Source organism: Triticum dicoccoides, chromosome 7B (assembly GCF_002162155.2).
Source record: "Triticum dicoccoides isolate Atlit2015 ecotype Zavitan chromosome 7B, WEW_v2.0, whole genome shotgun sequence".
Taxonomy (NCBI): Eukaryota; Viridiplantae; Streptophyta; class Magnoliopsida; order Poales; family Poaceae; genus Triticum; species Triticum dicoccoides.
This window is the reverse complement of record NC_041393.1, coordinates 763,845,359-763,867,726: the sequence shown is the minus strand read 5'-3', so window position 1 is coordinate 763,867,726 and position 22,368 is coordinate 763,845,359.

The window sequence follows — 22,368 nt, the reverse complement described above, 5'->3', positions numbered from 1 at the left end:
TCCTCTATGTAAGAACAATCTCATGCAGCAGCCATAGCCCCACGGCCGCCTGCCATCGCGCCACAGCCGCATCCAAAGGCATCGACCGCCCTGGTCATTCCGGACAACATGTCTGTGCGCCAGCTCGGCCCCAACGCTTCGGCCAGTGCAGAGATGTGAAAGATATGAAGCGTTCCTACTCCATCGAGGGAGCCGCGTGGTAGTTTATATTGATGCGTGGCCGAAGCCTGGCTTGACGTACAAGGTTATGACAGAAAGAATTTGGGTAGAATACAAGAGAAGGAAGGAGGTTGAGATTACAACTCTATATTCTAACACCCTCCCTTAATCTCAACTAACCTAAGTTAAGATTACTCTTGAATTCTTCAAATGGTCTTGCTGGTAGTGCTTTTGTAAAACCGTCAGCCACTTGATCCTTAGAAGGAATAAATCGAATCTCAAGTTTCCTTGCCGCAACCCTTTCTCGTACAAAGTGAAAATCAATTTCTATGTGCTTTGTCCTGGCATGGAACACTGGATTTGCAGACAGATATGTTGCTCCCAAATTATCACACCATAAACATGAGATACGATTCTTCTTGATTCCCAATTCCTCAAGAAGTGATTCAACCCAAATGATCTCAGCAGTTGCATTAGCCAAAGACTTGTATTCAGCTTCTGTACTTGAGCGTGACACAGTAACTTGCTTTCTAGCACTCCAGGAGATAAGATTAGATCCAAAGAACACTGCAAAACCTCCAGTTGATCTTCTGTCATCACTACATCCTGCCCAGTCAGCATCAGAGAATGCACTCACAAGAGAAGAATTAGACCGTTTGAAATGAAGTCCTATTCCCATAGTATGTTTCACATATCTCACAATCCTCTTGACAGCTGACCAATGTGCAGAAGTAGGTGCATGAAGATATTGACAAACCTTGTTGACAGCAAATGAGATATCTGGACGTGTGAGAGTTAAATATTGTAGTGCTCCCACAGTACTCCTATACCTTGTACTCTCCTCCTCTTGAAGTGGCTCACCCTCATATGCTGAGAGACTTTCTGAGGAGGATAAAGGTGTAGGCATTGGCTTTCAATTTTTCATCCCCATGCGAGACAGAAGCTCAAGAATATATTTTTCCTGATTTAACACAATACCATCTTGAGTTTTCTTGACTTCAATACCCAAGAAGAAATGCAAATCACCTAGGTCCTTCAAGGCAAACTCTGAGCTCAAATCATGCAAAAGAGCATTAGTAGCATTTTGTGAAGAACTTGCAACTATGATATCATCAACATATATAAGCACAAAAATGACTACTCCTGCCTTGTTATAAATAAACAAGGATGTGTCAGCCTTGGAAGCAACAAAGCCAAGATATTTTAACTATGAGCTCAATCTGGAATACCATGCTCTGGGTGCTTGCTTTAGACCATAGAGTGCTTTATCAAGCTTGCAGACATACTGTGGCAATTTCTTACTCTCATACCCAGGTGGTTGTCTCATAAACACTTCCTCTTCCAGAACACCGTGCAGAAACGCATTCTGTACATCTAGCTGCCTTAAACTCCATCCTCTGGATACAGCAATGGCTAACACAAGTCTGATAGTTGCAGCTTTCACAACGGGACTAAAGGTGTCCTCATAGTCAATGCCATAACGTTGCTTAAAGCCCTTTGCAACTAGACGTGCCTTATATCTGTCAATGGAGCCATCTGCCTTCTTCTTAATTCTATACACCCATTTGCAATGAATAATATTTTTACCTCTCTATTTGGTACAAGATGCCAAGTCTTATTCCTCATGAGCGCAGAATACTCCTCATCCATTGCCTTTTTCCATTTAGGATCATCAAGTGCATTCTTCAACGATGTTGGTTCTCCTAAAATACACAACATTCCATATGGTATAGTTCCATCTTTCCTAATTTTAGGATTCCGTATACCTTTCTGTAGCCGGGTCATAACACGTGAAGAAACCTCTCGCTGCACCGCTGGTATACTTGCCACAGAAGATCCAGGAGAATCTGCTGATGCAGTGGACTGATTTGTCGTCATATGCGCAGGGGATCCTGTGGCTTCTGGTGTGGCCGCCCCTTCTGCAGGCACTGGCTGCATGCACCTGCTTTTCTTCCTGGTCGTTTTCTTCATAACGCCACCCGACCGCGACTGGAGGCGCGCGTGGTGCGGGGAGGATCTGGTCCCGCCGCTGGTCCCGCCTGACGCTGGCGCGCGGGGCGAGGGGGATTCGGCCCCGCTGCTGGTCCCGCCTGAAGCTGACGCGGCAGCACGGGAGTGGCCCCCTGGATCCAGGATTGGAGCCATCAGGGGCTTGATCCGAGGCGGATGCAGTCGCGTGATCCGAGATCTGCGCACGTGCATGGGTGGCAGGCGCCGCCAGATCTTCTTCGTCATCTGTGCCAGCTTCGTCTCCTTCCTCAGTATGAAATATAGGATCAAAACCAGCCATATTTTCGAGATCTTGGTCATTTTGAGCACCGTTTTCTCCAGGGACCTGCACAGGCATAAGAGAAAGACCAGTACCAGCAGGAATATCATCACATTGGTTAGTACAATTGTTGTTGCCCCCATGATCAAAAGACCGAAGATGTGAAGGAAGAAGAAGAATTTCTTTGCGGAGAAGTGCACCAGCATTAGGATGAAGGGATGCAAAGGGAAACACGGACTCATCAAATACAACATCTCTGGATATATACACCCGACCAGTAGGAACATCAAGGCACTTGACCCCTTTATGCATGGGGCTATAGCCTAAAAAGACACACCGTTTTGAGCGGAAAGCGAGTTTGCGTGTGTTGTAAGGCCTAAGATTGGGCCAACAGGCACAACCAAAAATACGAAGAGATGTATAGTTGGGTGTGACACCAAGAAGTCGTGTAATGGGTGTTTCAAATTTGATAACTTTACTTGGAAGCAAGTTGATGAGATATGTAGCAGTTAAGAATGCTTCATCCCAAAATTTAAGCGGCATGGAAGCATTTGCTAACAAGGCAAGCCCCATATCAACTATGTGACGGTGCTTTCTTTCAGCGGATCCATTTTGTTGGTGAGCATGAGGACAAGATACATGGTGTGATATGCCAAGCTTTTGAAAGAAAGAATTTAGTTTTTCATACTCACCACCCCAGTCACTTTGCATAGCAATGATTTTAGAGTTCAGTTTGCGTTCAACAAGATTTTGGAAATTGAGGAAAACTTGGAATACATCAGATCGTTTTTTCAACAGATAAATCCAAGTAAATTTACTATAGTCATCAATAAAACTTACATAATAGGAAAATCTACCAACTGAAATAGGAGCTGGCCCCCATACATCTGAAAAGATAAGTTGTAAAGGGGCAGTAGACACACTAGTAGAAATTGGGTAAGGTAATTGATGACTTTTTGCTTGTTGACACGGATCACAAACTGACTCACTACTAGGCTCATAAGAGAGTTTATTTTTGCTAAGAACATATCTAACTATGACTGAAGATGGATGACCTAAACGACTATGCCACCTTGATGTAGATAGCTTGGTGACAATATTTGCTTGTTTATTGGACCATGAAGAAGATGATGATGATAATGATATGAGTGGGTAGAGTCCTCCCACGCACCGTCCTCTAAGAATGACTCTCCTTGTTTTCAAGTCCTTAACCAAGAAAAAATAAGGATAGAATTCAATAAGAACATTGTTATCAAGAGTGAATCGATGAACGGAAACAAGATTTTTAGAGGTTTGAGGAACATGCAAGACATTGGTCAAGTGTAAATTTTTCACGGGGGTTTTAACAATTGAACTACCAATGTGTGTGATATCCATACCAGAACCGCTTTCCGTGCGAATTTGGTCGCCTCCATTGTACTTCTCCCGCATCGTCAACTTGTCAAGTTCACCTGTGATGTGGTTTGTTGCTGCACTGTCGGCGTACCAGTTGGTGTCCACGCCATAGGAGACTGCATGCACCTGCTTTTCTTCCTGGTCGTTTTCTTCATAACGCCACCAGCAAACTCGTGCACCTCCTGGATGGTGTCTGTAGCATATCTGACATTCTGAATAGTCATGCTGTTGCTCACGAGCCTGCTGTTGCTGTTGCTGTCGAGGACGGCCTCTGAATCCGCCGCCTCCATTGGAGGAAGACGACTGTCGGTCACCGCGGTCACCACGATCACCACGGCCACGGCCTCTTCCTCCACGCCCGCGAGATCTGCCACGGGACTGGCCACGGCCTCTGTAGACCGCATTAGCGGATGAATAGAACCCGCCTGAAGATGAGTCGCCTAGCATCTCCATCCTTTGATCAAAGGCAGCAATCTGGGCAAAAAGATCGTCGGCTGTGATGATGTTTTTGACAGCGCCGATCGCCGCCACCACGGGGTCGTAGTCGCGGTCCAGTCCGGCCAGAATATAGTCCACCATCTCCGGATCAGATACGGGACGACCTGCAGCAGCTAATTCATCCCCAAGACTTTTCATCTTCGCCATATACGCCGAGCTTGACATCGAGCCCTTCTTGGTATTGGTGATGGCGATTCTCAGATTAGTAATCCGAGACTGAGATTGTGAGGCGAAGAGATTTGTCACCGTCGTCCAGAGCTCAAAGGTGGAATCTTTCCCAACAACTTGTGCAAGAATTTCTGGAGACATGGAATTGAGAAGGTATGATAGAACCTGCTGATCTTTGGCGATCCAGGGTCCGTATAGGGGATTCGGCTCTAGGGCCGTGGTCTTGTCTGCCTTCGTGATCTCCACCATCTTGGGTGGAGCGGCATCGGTGTTGTCCAGGAGCCCCGTCACCTGCGCGCCTCGCAGGGCTGGGAGGACCTGCGTCTTCCAGAGGATGAAATTACCTCTTGCGAGCTTCTCAGACGGCGGCGATCCAAGGTTGAGGGAGACGCCGGCGGGGGAAGCCATGGAGACGATGATGTGTGGTTTCTAGGGTTTTGGATTGTGGCTAGATGTATGAGAAGAGGTGGCTCTGATTACCATGAAAGATATGAAGCGTTCCTACTCCATCGAGGGAGCCGCGTGGTAGTTTATATTGATGCGTGGCCGAAGCCTGGCTTGACGTACAAGGTTATGACAGAAAGAGTTTGGGTAGAATACAAGAGAAGGAAGGAGGTTGAGATTACAACTCTATATTCTAACAAGATGGTCCGCCGGCCCACTACAGAGATGTTAGTGACACAAAATATCCAGTGTTATTTCCGCAAAATGATATGGTCAGTAGTCCTCAAGGTGCATATCGACGCAAAATCCAGTATGCAACCTGAGTCCATTTTACTTAGCACGCTCATGCATTGCAGCCGCCCAGGTGCAGTCCGGCTTGGGAGTTGAGGCAACCCGGGCTTCTGGTCGTGTAGATTAGTCTTTAGTAGAAAAAAAAGCACGGTGTAGTAGCCCCTGGGACTCAAGTTAGGCACCAGTAGCCGACCAGAGGATCGAAAACTTCCTTGGGTGATAGGATGTCTTAAAAATGACACCCCTGATCTAGCAGCCCCCGAGACCCGGGTTAATTTGAAAACAATCGACCCGAGGATCGAAATCTTCCTGGAGAACTTATAATTAGAACATACGGATGTGTTGTAGCCCTCGAGACTTGGGTCAGGAACAACTGCGTGACCTGAGGATCGAAATCTCCATGCAGAGCCTTATGCACTTTACATTATTTCTTTCGAAACATTGAGGCAGTAGCGCCCGAGACTGAGGTCGGGCAACAGTGGTCGACGTCGGGATCGAATCTCTTCGGGTCATTGCTAAGCACTAACTGACTTGAATTTCCCGTACTTGATGAGTATAGGAAGCAGCCTTTGAGGAACTGCGCCTCTGCGGAGAGATGGAGGGGCTGAAAAAATGTTGGCGGAGTCTGAGCTCAATGTGCAAAACCTTCCGCAGGTAAGTTATCTGATCTCCTTTGGCATTCTGCTCATAACCTTGCATGCCTAATCTGTGTTGACCACCTCAACTCCTTTCTGCAGCAATAGAACAACGGGTAGCCAAGTTGGAAGCACACCTCGGGAGGAAGCCGAGACCCGAGAAGACGGCCGCCCAACTTGTGCAAGAGCAAGTGGCGAGCCAGGCTGGCCGGGAAGCATCCACCCTCCTCCAGCGAGACGTCCGCAAACTAAAGGCTGAGAAAGCTGTTGGAACTAATCTTGTTATTAGTATTCATCATTTAAGATTAGGGTCATATTTAATTTGTTGCATTGTGTAATAGCCACGTAAAGATGCATTAGTCAGCCAAGTACAAATAAAATTGCATGCTCGGCAACATGGCGTAGCGGCCGGATCAGCAGCACAGAGATAGAGCGAGTGCACGCGAGCAGATCGGCAAGCCAGGAGATGAGTGACCGTAGTCACCAAGTGATCAGTGCATGTAGAGAGATGTGGTCTGCGTGCACATGTATTAGTGCGGTGAGATGTTGTCGTATGAGGCTACATGCATGGTAAAATGACCAAGTCGTGTGGCCGTTGCGGGAACCTTGCGTGTAGCCAGAGTAGTTAGTTAAGATAAGCATGGATGCATCATGCATTAGCCGAGTTGTGTGGGCAGCTAGCTACGCGTGTGGATCAAGCTGTTAGTGGCTTGACCGGCGTGTGTGCATGCTAGTGGTTAGTGGGTGCGTGATAGTCGTGTGAGTCCGGCTATTAAAACCATGTATCTGCATCATGTATGTGTGAGAAGGGAAATACAAGAGAAAAGGCACTATGTGCGTGTGCCAAAGTGTGTGTATCTTCTTCTTCCTCGAGCTTGTGTGCGTGAGTCTTCTTCATCCTCCTGGGCAAGGTCAACAAAAGCCAGACTGGCGGAGGACTTGGAAAAGGTTGTGTATGATTGCAAGGTGGCCAAGCTGCGCCAGCAGAATGCCGAGGAGGAGGTTAGAGGCAAACAGGTGAGATTATAGCCGGTAAACCATATCTTCTTCAAATGCATATTGCGATAGGTGAGACCAACACTAGCAGATGAGGAGCTGACATATCTGCACAAGCTTGCACGTCCTTTGCCAACACATTTTGCACTAGGTGATTATTCTGTGATTTTCCAGACTTCATATTTGTTACTCAAGTTTATGGGTGGTTCGAAATAACCATGCTTTTAGAGGATGATTAAGTATTAACTATCCCCATCATATGCACTCTTACCGTCTTTTGCATACATCACCTTACAGTTCCACAACAAATGTTGTAGACGCACAAGAAAACTATCATAAGAGTCTTATAAATATGTCCTAACTAATCTTTGCATGTAGAATTACAAGACTACATGGTTTGGTGACTGCTGTGTTAAAGCTTAGGGAAAAGAGTCTTATAGCGAAGATTATAGTAAAAGTGGGTATCCAGAATACCAGTAATGGACAAATGGCATGGAATCTTAAGGCAAGTACTCGTCCTCATGGAATCTGTGTATGTCACATTTCTGAAAGACCAGGAACGAAGACTTTTCATTGTAAACCCTGATCTTACATGTGTACTCTTTTTTCAAACTTAACCTTTGTTATACTCCCTCCGTCCCGAAATACTTGTCGGAGAGATGGATAAAATTGGGTGCATCTATAACTAAAATACGTCTAGATTCATCCATTTCTTCGACAAGTATTTCCGGATGGAGGGAGTAGTACCTAATGGAATAAAACTGATGTTGGCTGCACTTACAAAGAAGATTGAGAGATCCAACCAATCGCTTGCGAAGCTTCGTAGTTCTTGGAACCTTTCAATGGAATCCACGGATTAGAACTCTTGACAGAGGAGGAAAGTTGATATTCCAAAAGATTGGCCTAAAATTTGATGATCATGTGCTCCTTGGTGTAGCTTTCTGCTGCATGTACCTAGAATATTTGTTCATATGTTCTCTTATGCGTGTGCAAGTGACCAAGAAAGGCCGGGTACTTACCAGTTGCTGGTGCCAAAAACTATTTTGTTTTATTTCCCTCACAGGAGGACACAGTATCTTTGATGGTGTAATTGAAGTGATTCATCAACAAGGGAAACATAAAGAGATTGTGAAAGTAATTACCAAGCAGAATCAAGCTGACGAAACAACTTACACATCAATGTTGCTTGAGGTCGAGACAGGGGAATGCTAATAGAAACACAAAAGCTCATAAAAAGCCATGCCATAATACTTTACCGCGGGAAGAATTATCACCGCCCAACCAAATCATCACGCAGTAATCTCTTGACAAAGGGAGAAGCATTACGAAGATCAGTTGAGGTTTAACGATGAGGGGTATGAATCCTCCTAAAATCATTCCTTATTTTCCCCCTTCAAATATCTGTTTTTGCCTGTGCGATGGCGGAAAGTGTCGTACCTCAACTCGAGTTGATGCCGTACGTGTTATAGGCAGGGGCACACCTCCCTGATAGCGCATACAGTTGGGATTCGGTACAAAGAAGATTATATCTTGAGGAGAAAGTTAAGAGAGATAAGTCTAGGTACAAATAGATAAAGATCCTCTAACTACCTAGCTTAACTACATAGGAAACCTCCTCACGTACAATACTCCTGTCGCGTACCAATGATGTTTGACACCCTCCCTTAATCACAACTTCATCAAGTTGAGATTATGTTTGAAGTCTTCAAAACTTCTTATGGGCAAAGTCTTTGTAAATCCATCTGCAATTTTATCTCTGGAGTGTGTAAGCGGATATCTAAGAGTTTATTAGCTACCCTTTCTATGACAAAGTGAAAATCAATCTCAATGTGTTTGGTTCTAGCATGAAAGAGTGGATTTGCTGACAAATAAGCTGCACCCAAATTATTCACACCATAAACAAGGAGCTTCAGTAGTTTTCACCCAGAATTCCTTCATAATAGACTGCACCCATATGATTTTTGCTATTGCATTAGCCAGTGTTTTGTGTTCAGCCTCTGTGCTTGACCTAGAAATAGTGGCTTGTTTTCTCACACACCACGTGGTAGAACCCAGGGTCCTACCGGACCTGCTCCTTAGGTTGTAGGCGAAGACCGGAGGTTGCTGGGGGCGAGGACGCGGCGGCCGGCGCGTGGGCGCCGTCGCGATCGGGGGGAAGGGCGGCTGCGAGAGGGAGAGGGGTGCGGCTAGGGTTTAGAGTCCGTCTCCTCTGGGAGCCGGGCAATAGATTATTCTTATTGCCTGATCTCAAAATAGTCTTACAGCTAGTATATATAACCATGATTCTAAAAATAAGATAACTTGTGGGCCAAGCCCTTAACTAAACTTGCCTGGTGGGCCTCCTACGGCCATAAGTCTGCCCGGTCACAACATCTCTCCCCGCCTGCGCAAACAGCTCATCCTCGAGCTGAAACTCTGGGTAGTGTTGACGGAACTCCTCGCGCTGCTCCCAAGTGGCGTCCTCCATCGGTAGTCCAGCCCACTGAATCAACACGTACCACACACCTCGACATAGCTGGGCCTGCAAGACCTTCTCCGGTCCTAGAAGAAGACGCCCGTCGACTGTTGGAGGAAGCACGGAGAAGCCGCGGGTGGCTCCCCATGGAAAGGCTTGAGCAGCCCCACATGGAAGATGTCGTGGATGCGAGCACCCGGCGGAAGCTGAAAGCGATAAGCCACCTTGCCAATGCGCTCCAGGACAGCAAAAGGACCGGCATAGCAAGGACCCAACTTCTTCTTCGCGCGTGGGTCGAGTGACTGCGTAGAGCGGTGAAGAAGACGCAACCACACCCAATTGCCCACCGCGAACTCTGCCTCGCGATGATGGCCGTCGTAGTAGTGCTTGGCCAACTGCTGGGCCTAAAGGAGGCATTGCCGGACCTTCGCCAGCATCTCGTCACGGCTTCGCAGAAGGTCCCCGGCCGCCTCGGTCCAAGCGGTGGCTGGATCAACAGGAAGAATCGCCGGGGGTGGCCGTCCTTAAACCACCTCAAACGGCATGGCGCGTAGGGCGGAGTGATAGGAGGCGTTGTAGCAGTACTCCGACCACGAGAGCCAGTCCACCCATGCACGAGGATGATCACCTGTGACACAACGCAAATACATGGCAATCACCTTGTTGATGACCTCGGACTGGCCGTCCATCTGAGGGTGGAAGGCCATTGTCGGTGTCAAAACCGGCGGATCTCAGGTAGGGGGTCCCGAACTGTGCGTCTAGGCGGATGGTAACAGGAGACGAGGGACACGATGTTTTACCCAGGTTCGGGCCCTCTTGATGGAGGTAAAACCCTACGTCCTGCTTGATTAATATTGATGATATGGGTAGTACAAGAGTAGATCTACCACGAGATTAAGGAGGCTAAACCCTAGAAGCTAGCCTATGGTATGAATGTTGTAATGGAGGTTATGTCCTATGGACTAAAGCCCTCCGGTTTATATAGACACCGGAGAGGGCTAGGGTTACACAGAGTCGGTTACAATGGTAGGAAATCTACATATTCGTATCGCCAAGCTTGCCTTCCATGCCAAGGAAAGTCCCATCCGGACACGGGACGGAGTCTTCAATCTTGTATCTTCGTAGTCTTGGAGTCCGGCGGACGATGATAGTCCGGCTGTCCGGACACCCCCTAGTCCAGGACTCCCTCAGTAGCCCCTGAACCTGGCTTCAATGACGATGAGTCCGGCGCGCATAATGTTCGACATTGCAAGGCGGGTTCCTTCTTTGAATAATCCGGAGAAGATTGTGAACACCCGGATAGTGTCCGACTCTGCAAAATAAATTCCACATTCCACCGTAAAGAGAATAAAATGTACACAAGTTCAATCTGCTGACGTATTTTGCGGCGCGACATCACACCACTACCAAGCCTTTACTTGAATCGTTTTTTATTATACCACCTCAGCGTGTTTAGCGAGGCGGTTTCCTTGGCACGTCTTGTCGAAGCAGAGATCGTGTTCCTCTTATTCCGGGATTCTCGTCAATACGGGCGTGGGTAACCCAACCGCGCCCATCGCCACGCCTCCTCTATCAAAGGCGAATCCCGAACGGTCACGGAGATAGCTCTTGGTATTCCCCCTCTTTATAATAGGACCAAGGCTTGTTTCTTCTCTTCAATCTTCCATTGAATCCTCTCCTCGCTCCAAGTTCCAAACACTCAGAGCCCCAGATTCGAGCGCTTCGGACCTTCAAAAATGTCCGGCTCCGACCTTCAAGGCCGGTGGATGCCCTCCTCCGTTACGGAGGAGGACGTGCTAAAGCTGCGTGAGGCCAAGTACCTGTCCTACGAGATTTCGCACAGGCTGCCTGCCGAAGGGCAGGTCATCCCCACCCCCGAGCCCGGCGAATATGTCGTCTTTATATCCCACCTCCGTCGAGATTTAGGCTTCCCGACGGATCCTTTTGTGAGAGGGCTCATGTTCTACTACGGGTTGGAATTCCACGACTTGGCTCCGGAGTCCATCCTCCATATCTCCGCATTCATCATTGTCTGCGAAGCCTTCCTCCGCGTCACCCCCCACTTCGGCCTGTGGCTGAAGACCTTCAATGTGGAGCCGAAGATGGTCGGGGGGCGTCAAGCTGAGTGCGGCGGGGCGGCCGTAAGCAGGAGGGCCGATGCCCCGTGGCCTGAGGGATCCTTCCAAGAGGAGCTCGGCTTATGGCAGTAGGAGTGGTTCTACATCACCGCTCCGAGGGGCAGCAGGCAAAAGCCGCCGCCTCCGTTCCGCTCGGGACCTCCACAACGGTTGATGTCGTGGGTCAACCAAGGGCTCAATTGGGGGCCGTCAAAAGACGTGCCCCTATTGCAGGGCCGGATTCGAGACCTCCAGGTGAGGGAGATCAATCTGATCGTGGTGGCGTAGGTTATGCTAATTAGGCGTCTCCTGCCCTGCAAACGCCGTCCTCTTTGGCTATGGGAGTTCAATCCGGAAGGACCACGGATTCTCCAACACTTCATGGGTACGACACCCGTGGAGATGTACAAGTTGTTCTTCGGACCACAGGTGGTGTGTCCGGAATTGACCGAGGATGCCGGCCTAAGCTGCAACCGCCCGGATACTCAAGTAAGTAGCTTTAGTGTTTGGACATATTATTTGTTCGCCTTTCTTAAATTCGCCTTTTAATCCGTTATCCTTCTGCAGGAGTGGATAGCGCAAGCGAAGCTGATACGGTGTCCGGCCCCCCTCCCTGAGACCGCACTGGAGCCCGTGCTGGTCAGAATGTTGGAGGCCGTGCCTTCAGAAGAAGGCGAGGGGGAGAACAGAGGAGCTACCGCCCTGCCCAAGGGGGCGCTTGAAGAAGGGGGGATCGAGAATCCCTCCCTCCAGGGGGAGAAGAGGACCGCCTCCGAAGACCCGGAGGCCAAAGCCCCTAAGCGGGGTAAGAAATCTTCGCCGGAGGGTCCTGCGTCCGGGGAGACCCCGGCCGCACAGTCTTCTCTTAAGGATCAGCCCTCTAGCGAGCCGTGAGTAGACAAAGGGGAATTCATTAATGAAAAACATCCCTATTTGTGCTTATGAGGATAACCGAAATTTTTACCTTGTAGTTCGGATCTGCAACCTTCTCAGATGAGCTCGTCTTCGGGGGATCTTCGTCCGGAGATGATGGAGAGCGAGACGCCTCCGTCCGCTGCGTCACCGGATAGGGCGGACGAGCCTGAAGTGTCGTCACGGAGGGCGTCCCCGAGCCCGGTAGAGCCGAAGAGTTCGGCGCCGGATAGTGTTCGGCCGGGGGAGCTGAAGGATCTGCTTGAGAGGGCGTCCGTCTCAGAAGATCACCGTGCATTGATGAGCGTGGTGATCGGAAGGATTTTGACCGCCGAAAGCGGATTGCACAATGCCGCCAGGAGTTTGCTGGCGGGGTTTGAGGTACGTGAAAGAATGACGTGCCTTTTTGACAGTTTTGCACATGAACGTGTGCCGTGTGTAGATAGTAGCCCCTGAGACTCGGTAGGTTGTCGAAAGCGACAACGTGCCGAGGATCAAAATCACAGGTACTGAGTGCCGCCTTGTCTATGCAGGTGGCGGATAGTCCGGGGACTGGCCGGACTGATGGAGTTGCCGAATTAATGCGGCAACTCGATGTAGCGGATGCAGACATCGCGCTAGTCAATAAGAGACTTGACGAGTCGCAAGGTAAATTAATTCTCCGCAGTCACCTATTAAGGGAGCTAAAGCTCACCTCTTACGATATTTATGCATGACGTAGATGGTGCTGCTGCTGTGGAGAGCCTTCGGGCAGAACTTGCTCAAGCCAAGGAGCAGGCCAGAAGAAGCAACACGGCTGCCTCGAGGGCGGCCGAGGAGTTAGAAGCCGAAAGGGCTGCACACTGCCGAAGCAGGGAAGAGGTGGCCGAATTGGCCGTGAAATTGAAGGATGCTGCCGACCGTAATGAGGCTCTTGAAAAGGAGCGCCTATCGGAGCGAGAAGACTTGGTAAAGGCCACCGCCGAAGCCAAGGATGCCCGTTCTGCAATGCGGGCTATGAAGGAGGAGCTGCGCCAGGCCGGAGACATTGTGGCTGGCAAGCCTTTTCTGCTACGCCGCAGGTTTACGGATCCAAAGTATGTCCAACTTGGCCAGTTGTGGGGTCCGGAGGATCCATATATGGACTTAGCGGCGAGTGCGGCAGATGCCGTTGTGCACTTCCGAAGCCAGAAGTATCACAAGACGGAAGAGCTATTTTGGTCTCAATTCCATAGTCCGGATCATTCACTTCCGTTGACCGATCGTTTGGCCGAATGGGCTGAGCTGAACAGGCTGTCCGGACTTGCCATGGCGGATATCGTGGCGCATGTCTGGCCAGAGAGGCCCAAGGTGACGAGCTATTTTGGTTTATTGAAGCAATTTCTTGGGGCGGTGCCACATATCAAGGAAATGAAGCGGTCGGCCTGCATAGAGGGTGCGCGGATGGCCCTTGCCCGTGTGAAGACACATTGGACAAAGATGGATGCCGCCGCTATAGCAACCCAAGGTTCTGACGAGAGCCGGTTACCCGCCGAGCACTATTTTGGGGAAGTTATGCGTGGTGCTCGTGTAATAGAGTCGCAGTGCTCGAAAAATATCACGTTCAAATGAATGTTTGTAAAACAATGGTTATTATGTAATCGCTTTTTATACTTGTGCCTTCCAAGTATAGAAATATCTCCTGTGCGGCCGTTTATGTATACATATGTATAACCTGAAAGATGGCAGTCTTCGGCTTCAGCCCCCACGCACAAGGTGCGGGGGTGTTCGCAAAAATAGCGCATTTTCACACTTAATCCGACGTCTCGGTCCTGTTGAGGAGGTGGTAGCGTAGCGAACGAGGCAATCCGGACTATGATGCTTTATCACTTTCACTTAGCCATTGGAGTTCGAGGGTGGGGCTACGATATAGCCCCTGGGGGCACCGCGCTCTCCGAATGCGGGGCGCGTGTGTGCCTGACCGGGAAACGGTCCTTCGTCAAAGCGGGGGAATTCTAAACATTCTGGTTGTCGATCGAGTGGTTGACCAGTCTCTCGCTGTATCATGACAGTCAGTTTTCGGCTTTCTCTACTGAGGTGCTCGCCCAGCCGAACTGGGGCACAATCGCAGTAGTTCTCCTGGTGCCGCGTTAGCCGATGATACGGAACGTAAGGCAGCAAAACACAGGAGCCGGGCAAACCCAACATTTGACCAAAGACATGATTCGGAGCTGATGCATATAAGGCCTAACTCGAGACGCCGAACACTCCCTAAGGTGTTCAGTCTTTATAATAATGGGAAGAACTATGCCCTAAGCCCCTAGTGTCCAGGTACGAGAAGGGTCATCTGACGCGGCCGATGCCAAAACGTCAGGCTCCACTCTGGTTATAATGAGGAACCAGGGGTTTATAGCAACAAGAGACAGTAAAGAAGGTTTACGCAGGGTCTTAATCTGAAAAGAATCCTTGCAACGGGTCCCTACTGCACGTCTGCGCCTGTGTCTCCGTTGTGCCGTTATCCTGGACGGGTGTGCACGTTGTTCATCTGTAAAAAGAGAGGAACTTAGTTCGAAAGGAAATCTTGCGTAAAAAGGTATATATGAAAAATATTAATAAGTAAAGCAGAGTCTATATTAGCTCGTTGTTGCTTATATGCTCGGCCCCTTGTAAAGGGGCGTGCGGCTAGGGGGGCCCTAGCTTATTTGTGCCGGACTCGTCTAGCCGTGTCCCGGGTCTTTACATGACCCTCGCAATGAAATGATGCCACGTGGACCGGGCATTTTAAGTGTAAGAGACGCGTAATGTGGTATGGCGTTGAAGCGGACAAAAGCTTAACGTCCCAATAGTGCTTGATAGCCACTTTTGAATGGGGCGACATGAAAGATTAGTTTTTTGCGTCGGAAGTTGTTCGGTGACCCGAACACGAGTTCTAGTAATAAGGAGCCTGTGCACTTGGCGTAAGGGCCTGGCATCATTCCTTTAAAGGAAGTGCGGCTATGTCGAATTTTGGTAAGGTCTATCCCCAACTTGCGGATTGTGTTTGGATATAGCAGGTTCAAGTCGCTGCCTCCGTCCATCAGAACTTGTGTAAATTGTAGTCCATCGATTACAGGATCCAATATCAGAGCAGTCCAGCCTGCGTTCCGAATACTTCTAGAGTAATCCAGGTGGTCGAAAGTGATTGGTTTTGACATCCAATCTCGAGGTTCCGCTGGGGTGGACCGTGCGAGACCCATCTTAGCGGGTGCCGCATTGTTTTTCCGCATCATCACATGAAGTGAGTTTACTGCTTTGACCTCTTGTGGGAAAGTCTTTTGTTTTCCGGTGCTCTGCGTGTGGGGTTTGTCATCATCCTCGCTTGATGTGTCGAGCCCCTTGTGTTCGGCACTTAGTCGGCCGGACTGTTTGAAAACCCAACAATCTTGGTGGGTGTGGTTTGCAGGCCTTCCGGGGGTACTGTGGATTTGACATATCCGACCCAAAATTTTGTGTAAGTTGGATAGCTCATCACTATTATCCTTAAGAGGTAGTGTTTTGTTGTTTGGCTGTGAGCTTTTGAATCCGGCGTTGACCGCCGTATTCTTTGGGCTTTTTTCTTTATTCCGGCGCTGATCCTTTCTGCGCCGTGATTTTCCATTTCCATCTCTACTCTCGGATGTACTCGGGTCACTGGTGCTGCATCTTGCTAGCCAGTTATCCTCCCCCGCACAAAAGCTGGTCATGAGGCTTGTCAGTGCGGACATTGTCCTCGGCTTCTCTTGGCCGAGGTGTGTGGCGAGCCATTCGTCTCGGACGTTGTGTTTAAAAGCTGCTAAGGCTTCGGCGTCCGGACAGTCGACTATTTGGTTCTTTTTAGTAAGGAACCTGTTTCAGAATTTGCGCGCTGACTCTCCAGGCTGTTGCGTTATATGACTTAGATCATCTGCATCCGGAGGGCGGACATAAGTCCCTTGAAAATTTGCTCTAAACGCGTCCTCAAGCTCTTCCCAACTTCCAACAGTATTTTCTGGGAGGCTTTTGAGCCAATGACGGGCTGGCCCTTTGAGCTTGAGGGGTAAATATTTTATGGCATGGAGATCATCTCCTCTAGCCATGTGTATGTGTAGTATATAATCCTCTATCCAGACTCCAGGGTCTGTTGTTCCGTCGTAGGCCTCTATGTTTATGGGTTTAAACCCTGCTGGGAATTCATGATCCAGCACCTCATTGGTGAAACATAGTGGGTGTGCGGCGCCCCTGTATTTGGGTGTGCCGTTGTCTTCGAACACTTGTCGTGTTGTGCTGCTTCCTGGGCCCCTCTTTTTTGGTCCGTAAATGGACCTGGCTGGGCCATCTGTTTTCCCAGGGTCATGAGTCGGCTTATGTGCGGCGCCGCTTGTAGATTTGGGCCTATGATCTGGTCGTCTATCCGGCCAGGCAGCCTCTATGTTTTTTGACTGTGGGGGCTTTATGGCTTCCTCGTCAAATTCTGGCAGTAGTTTGCGCTTTGGATAGCTCTTTGATTGATGGCCGTTGCCGTATTTGTCTGCGGTTTTGAGCACTTTGCTCCACCTCGCTCTGAGTATGTCTTCCGCTGTTTTAAGCTTCCGTTTTTCCTTCTTCAGGCTTCTTCCGGTGGCGACGAGTCTTCCGTGAAGGTTTTTGTGTTCCGATGGTATGTCCGGTGTGAGGTCGTCCGGACTGTTGGTTTCGCCGGGATTGGATTAATTACCCGATCCGTCCTGTTCGGACAGTTGCTTAGTTGCATTTTCATCGTCCACTGGTTTGCCCTGCTCTAACGCTGGGTCATTAGGAATGCTGTCTTTGTCGAGGCGGGTCTTAGGGCGGCGCTTGCGTCGCTGTTTTGGTTGGTTACCGATGGGATTATCCTTTGCCGCGCCCCGTTGTTCCTCGTCATCGCTTCCTTTTGGGGTATCCACCATACATACATCATGTGTTGGGGTGGTCTTCCAGTGCCCTGCAGACGCTGGTTCTTGTTCGTCTCCGGCATCGTCGTCCATACCGTCGATGTCTTCAGAGTCGTAGTCTAGCATGTCGGTTAGATCGTCGACAGTGGCTACAAAGTGGGTGGTGGGTGGGCTCTGAATTTCTTCGTCGCCCGTATCCCAACCATCCTGGCCATAGTCCGGCCAGGGCTCTCTGGATAGCGAGAGATGCTCTAGCGAATTTAGGATGTCGCCAAAGGGTGAGTGTTGGAAGATGTCCGCGGCCGTGAACTCCATGATCGGCGCCCAATCGGATTCGATTGGCAGGGGCGCAGGAGGTTCGGGGTCCGGCAAGGAGTCCGGCACCTCGAAGTCACGGGCTTTACAAGGGACAAGGTTAGTGTTCGGCTCCATCGCCGTGGAAGGTGCATCCCCCGAGGCGGTGTCCAGCCACCGGTCCTCGATCTGGGCGATCGGCTCCGGACTGAGGGCCGGAGCGGATTCGTGTGCGGCCACCAAGGCACTGTCCGGCGGCAGAGCTAAATCATGCCCATCGTGACAGCACGACACGCCCGGCTGAGGCTCGAGTCCGTCGAAGATCAAGTCCCCGCGGATGTCGGCCGTGAAGTTTAGGCTTCCGAACCTGACCTGATGGCCAGGGGCGTAGCTTTCGATCTGCTCCAGATAGCTACGTGAGTTGGCCCGCAGTCGAAGCCGCCGAATACGAACATCTGTCCGGGGAGAAAAGTCTCACCATGGACAGCGTTGTTGTCGATTGAAGAAGCCATCGAGCCTATCGGTGACGACACAGAGGAACTCTCAATGAAAGCACCAATGTCGGTGTCAAAACCGGCGGATCTCGGGTAGGGGGTCCCGAACTGTGCGTCTAGGCGGATGGTAACAGGAGACGAGGGACACGATGTTTTACCCAGGTTCAGGCCCTCTTGATGGAGGTAAAACCCTACGTCCTGCTTGATTAATATGGATTATATGGGTAGTACAAGAGTAGATCTACCACGAGATCAAGGAGGCTAAACCCTAGAAGCTAGCCTATGGTATGAATGTTGTAATGGAGGTTATGTCCTATGGACTAAAGCCCTCCGGTTTATATAGACACCAGAGAGGGCTAGGGTTACACAGAGTCGGTTACAATGGTAGGAAATCTACATATCCGTATCGCCAAGCTTGCCTTCCACGCCAAGGAAAGTCCCATCCGGACACGGGACGGAGTCTTCAATCTTGTATCTTCGTAGTCTTGGAGTCCGGCGGACGATGATAGTCCGGCTGTCCGGACACCCCCTAGTCCAGGACTCCCTCAGCCATGCTCATGCGGAGCTTCACGCCCGCCATCCGGAAGAGATCGCGCCACACATGCCCCGTGAACACGGGCTCCCGATCACTGACGATCGAAGAGGGAAGCCCGTGGAGGCGGACGATACCGTCGAGGAAGGCCCAAGCCACGGACGCCGCCGTGTAGGGATGACCGAGGGTGATGAAGTGAGCATACTTGGAGAAGCGGTCGACGACCGTGAGAATGACCAACTTGCCACCCACCTTGGGGAGGCCCTCGATGAAGTCCATGGAAATGTCCGCCCGGACCTGAGACGACACCTCCAATGGCTGAAGCAGACCAGCCGGCCTCAGCGTCTCCGTCTTGTTATGCCGACACGTCACACAAGACCGCATCCAGTCACGGACCAGGGTCCGATCACCGGGAATGTAGAAGTCGGCGCGGAGACGGTGGAGGGTTTTCTGCACACCCTCATGGCCCGCTGAGTGTGCCAACAATAGCACCTGGTGACGGAGATTGTCGTGCGCCGGAACAAAGACCCGACGCCCATGTTCTAGAAACCCATCGGTGAGGCGCCAGGGCTCCTCCATCTCACCTGCAGCCAGCTGCTGCTGAAGGAGGAGCGCGTCCGGTGCGGCCGCTGTCGCTCGACGGATGTTGGTGAAGAGGGCGAAGGAGGGCCCCGAGCGGATGCAGAGGGCCGCCCCCTCAGAGTCACCGGTGGCGGTGTCGGTTGCGCGGAGACAGGGCATCGGGGATGGTGTTAAGGCGACCCGGACGATACTCGACGGTGAAGTCGAAGCCAAAGAGCCTACTGATCCACTAGTGCTGCGGGATGGTAGACAGCCTCTGATCCAGCAGGAACTTGAGGCTGTAGTGTGATAACCCGCAAGTATACGGGATCAATTGTAGCCTCTTTTGATAAGTAAGAGTGTCGAACCCAACGAGGAGCTAAAGGTAGAAAAAATATTCTCTCAAGTCCTATCTGCCACTGATACGACTCTATGCACGCTTAGTGTTCGCATTACCTAGAACAAGTATGAAACTAGAAGTACTTTGTAGGTGTTGTTGGATAGGTTTACAAGAATATAAAGAACGCGTAAATAAAAAGTAGGGGCTGTTTAGATAAAGATGCAATAAAGTAAATATAGCGAGTGTGGAAAAGTGGTGGTAGGAGTTGTGAAATTGTCCCTAAGCAATTGACTACTTTACTAGACCGGTAATCACTATTGCAATTCTATTTGAGGGAGAGGCATAAGCTAACATATATTCTCTTCTTGGATCATATGCACTTACGATTGGAACTCTAGCAACCATCCGCAACTACTAAAGATCATTAAGGTAAAACCCGACCATAGCATTAAAGCATCAAGTCCCCTTTATCCCATACGCAAAGAACCTACTTACTCGGGTCTGTGCTTCTGTCACTCACGCCACCCACCATAAGCAAATCATGAACATATTGCAAACCCTACAGCGGGAATCCCTCACGCTTGCGCGACAGGGAGGGCACAATAGGACAGTACCAATAATAAAACATGCAATTCAAACCAATCATAGCAATTCATCAATCACCGGTAGGACAACAAAAATCTACTCAGACATCATAGGATGGCAACACATCATTGGATAATAATATGAAGCACAAAGCACCATGTTCAAGTAGAGGGTACAGCGGGTTGCGGGAGAGTGGACCGCTGGATATAGATGGGGGAAGGTGATGGAGATGTTGGTGAAGATGATGGAGGTGTTGGTGAAGATCGCGGTGATGATGATGGCCCCCGGCACCGCTCCAGTGCCACCGAAAGCAAGGGGGAGAGAGCCCCCCCTTCTTCTTCTTCCTTGACCTTCTTGCTATGTCTTGAGCTTGTGTTGGTTTTCCTTGAAGGGGAAAGGGTGATGCAGCAATAGTAGCGTAAGTATTTCCCTCAGTTTTTGAGAACCATGGTATCAATCCAGTAGGAGGCTCCTCAAAAGTCCCACGCACCTACACAACCAAACAAAGAACTCGCAACCAACGCAATAAAGGGGTTGTCAATCCCTTCACGGCCACTTGCGAAAGTGAGATCTGATAGAGATAGTATGATAAGATAAATATATTTTTGGTATTTTATAATATAGATGCAAAAAGTAAAGATGCAAATAAAAGTAGATTGAAAGCTTATATGATAAAAGATAGACCCGGGGGCCATAGGTTTCACTAGTGGCTTCTAAAAAGATAGCATAAGTATTACGGTGGGTGAACAAATTACTGTCAAGCAATTGATAGAAAAGCGAATAATTATGATATTATCTAGGCATGATCATGTATATAGGCATCACGTCCGCAACAAGTAGACCGAATCCTGCCTGCATCTACTACTATTACTCCACACATCGACCGACTCCTGCCTGCATCTAGAGTATTAAGTTCATAAAGAATAGAGTAACGCATTAAGAAAGATGACATGATGTAGAGGGATAAACTCAAGCAATATGATATAAACCCCATCTTTTTATCCTCGATGGCAACAATACAATACGTGCCTTGCTGCCCCTGCTGTTACTGGGAAAGGACACCGCAAGATTGAACCCAAAGCTAAGCACTTCTCCCATGGCAAGAAAGATAAACCTAGTAGGCCAAACCAAACTGATAATTTGAAGAGACTTGCAAAGATAACTCAATCATACATAAAAGAATTCAGAGGAGATTCAAATATTTCTCATAGATAAACTTGATCATAAACCCACAATTCATCGGATCTCGAAAAAGACACCGCAAAAAGAGTTTACATCGAATAGATCTCCACAAGAGAGGGGGAGAACATTGTATTGAGATCCAAAAAGAGAGAAGAAGCCATCTAGCTAATAACTATGGACCCGAAGGTCTGTGCTACACTACTCACAACTCATCAGAGGGGCTATGGTGTTGATGTAGAAGCCCTCCGTAGTCGATTCCCCCTCCGGCGGAGCGCCGACGAAGGCTCCAAGATGGGATCTCGTGGATACAAAAGGTTACGGTGGTGGAAATTGTGTTTAGTTGGCTCCCTGGATGTTTTCGGGGTACGTAGGTATAAAGGAGGAAGAAGTACGTCGGTGGCCGCCTATGGGGCCCAGGAGATAGGGGGCGCGCCTAGAGGGGGTGGGCGCGCCCTCCTGTCTCCTGGATGCCTTGCAAGCTTCTTGACTTGCACTCCAAGTTCTCCGGATCATGTTCGTTCCAAAAATCACGCTCTCGAAGGTTTCATTCCGTTTGGACTCAGTTTGATATTTCTTTTGTTCGAAATACTGAAATAGGCAAAAAAACAGCAATACGGGCTGGGCCTCCTGTTAGTAGGTTAGTCCCAAAAATGATATAAATGTGTAAAATAAAGCCCATAAACATCCAAAAGGGGTAATATAATAGCATGGAACAATCAAAAATTATAGATACGTTGGAGACGTATCAAGCATCCCCAAGCTTAATTCCTGCTCGTCCTCGAGTAGGTAAATGATAAAAACAGAATTTTTGATGTGGAATGCTACCTAGCATAATTCAATGTAATTTTTTTTATTGTGGCATGAATGTTCAGATCCAAACGATTCAAGATAAAAGCTTATAAAACATAAAAATAATAATGCTTCGAAGCATACTAACAAATAATCATGTCCTATCAAAATAGCATAGCCAAAGAAAGCTTATCCCTACAAAATCATATATTTAGGCCATGCTTCATTTTCATTACACAAAATACTCCCATCATGCACAACCCCGGTTTCAGCCAAGCAATTGGTTCATACTTTTTAACGCGCTTCAACTTTTTCAACTCTTACGCAATACATGAGCGCAAGCCATGGACATAGCACTATGGTGGTATAAGGTGGTGGTTGTGAGGA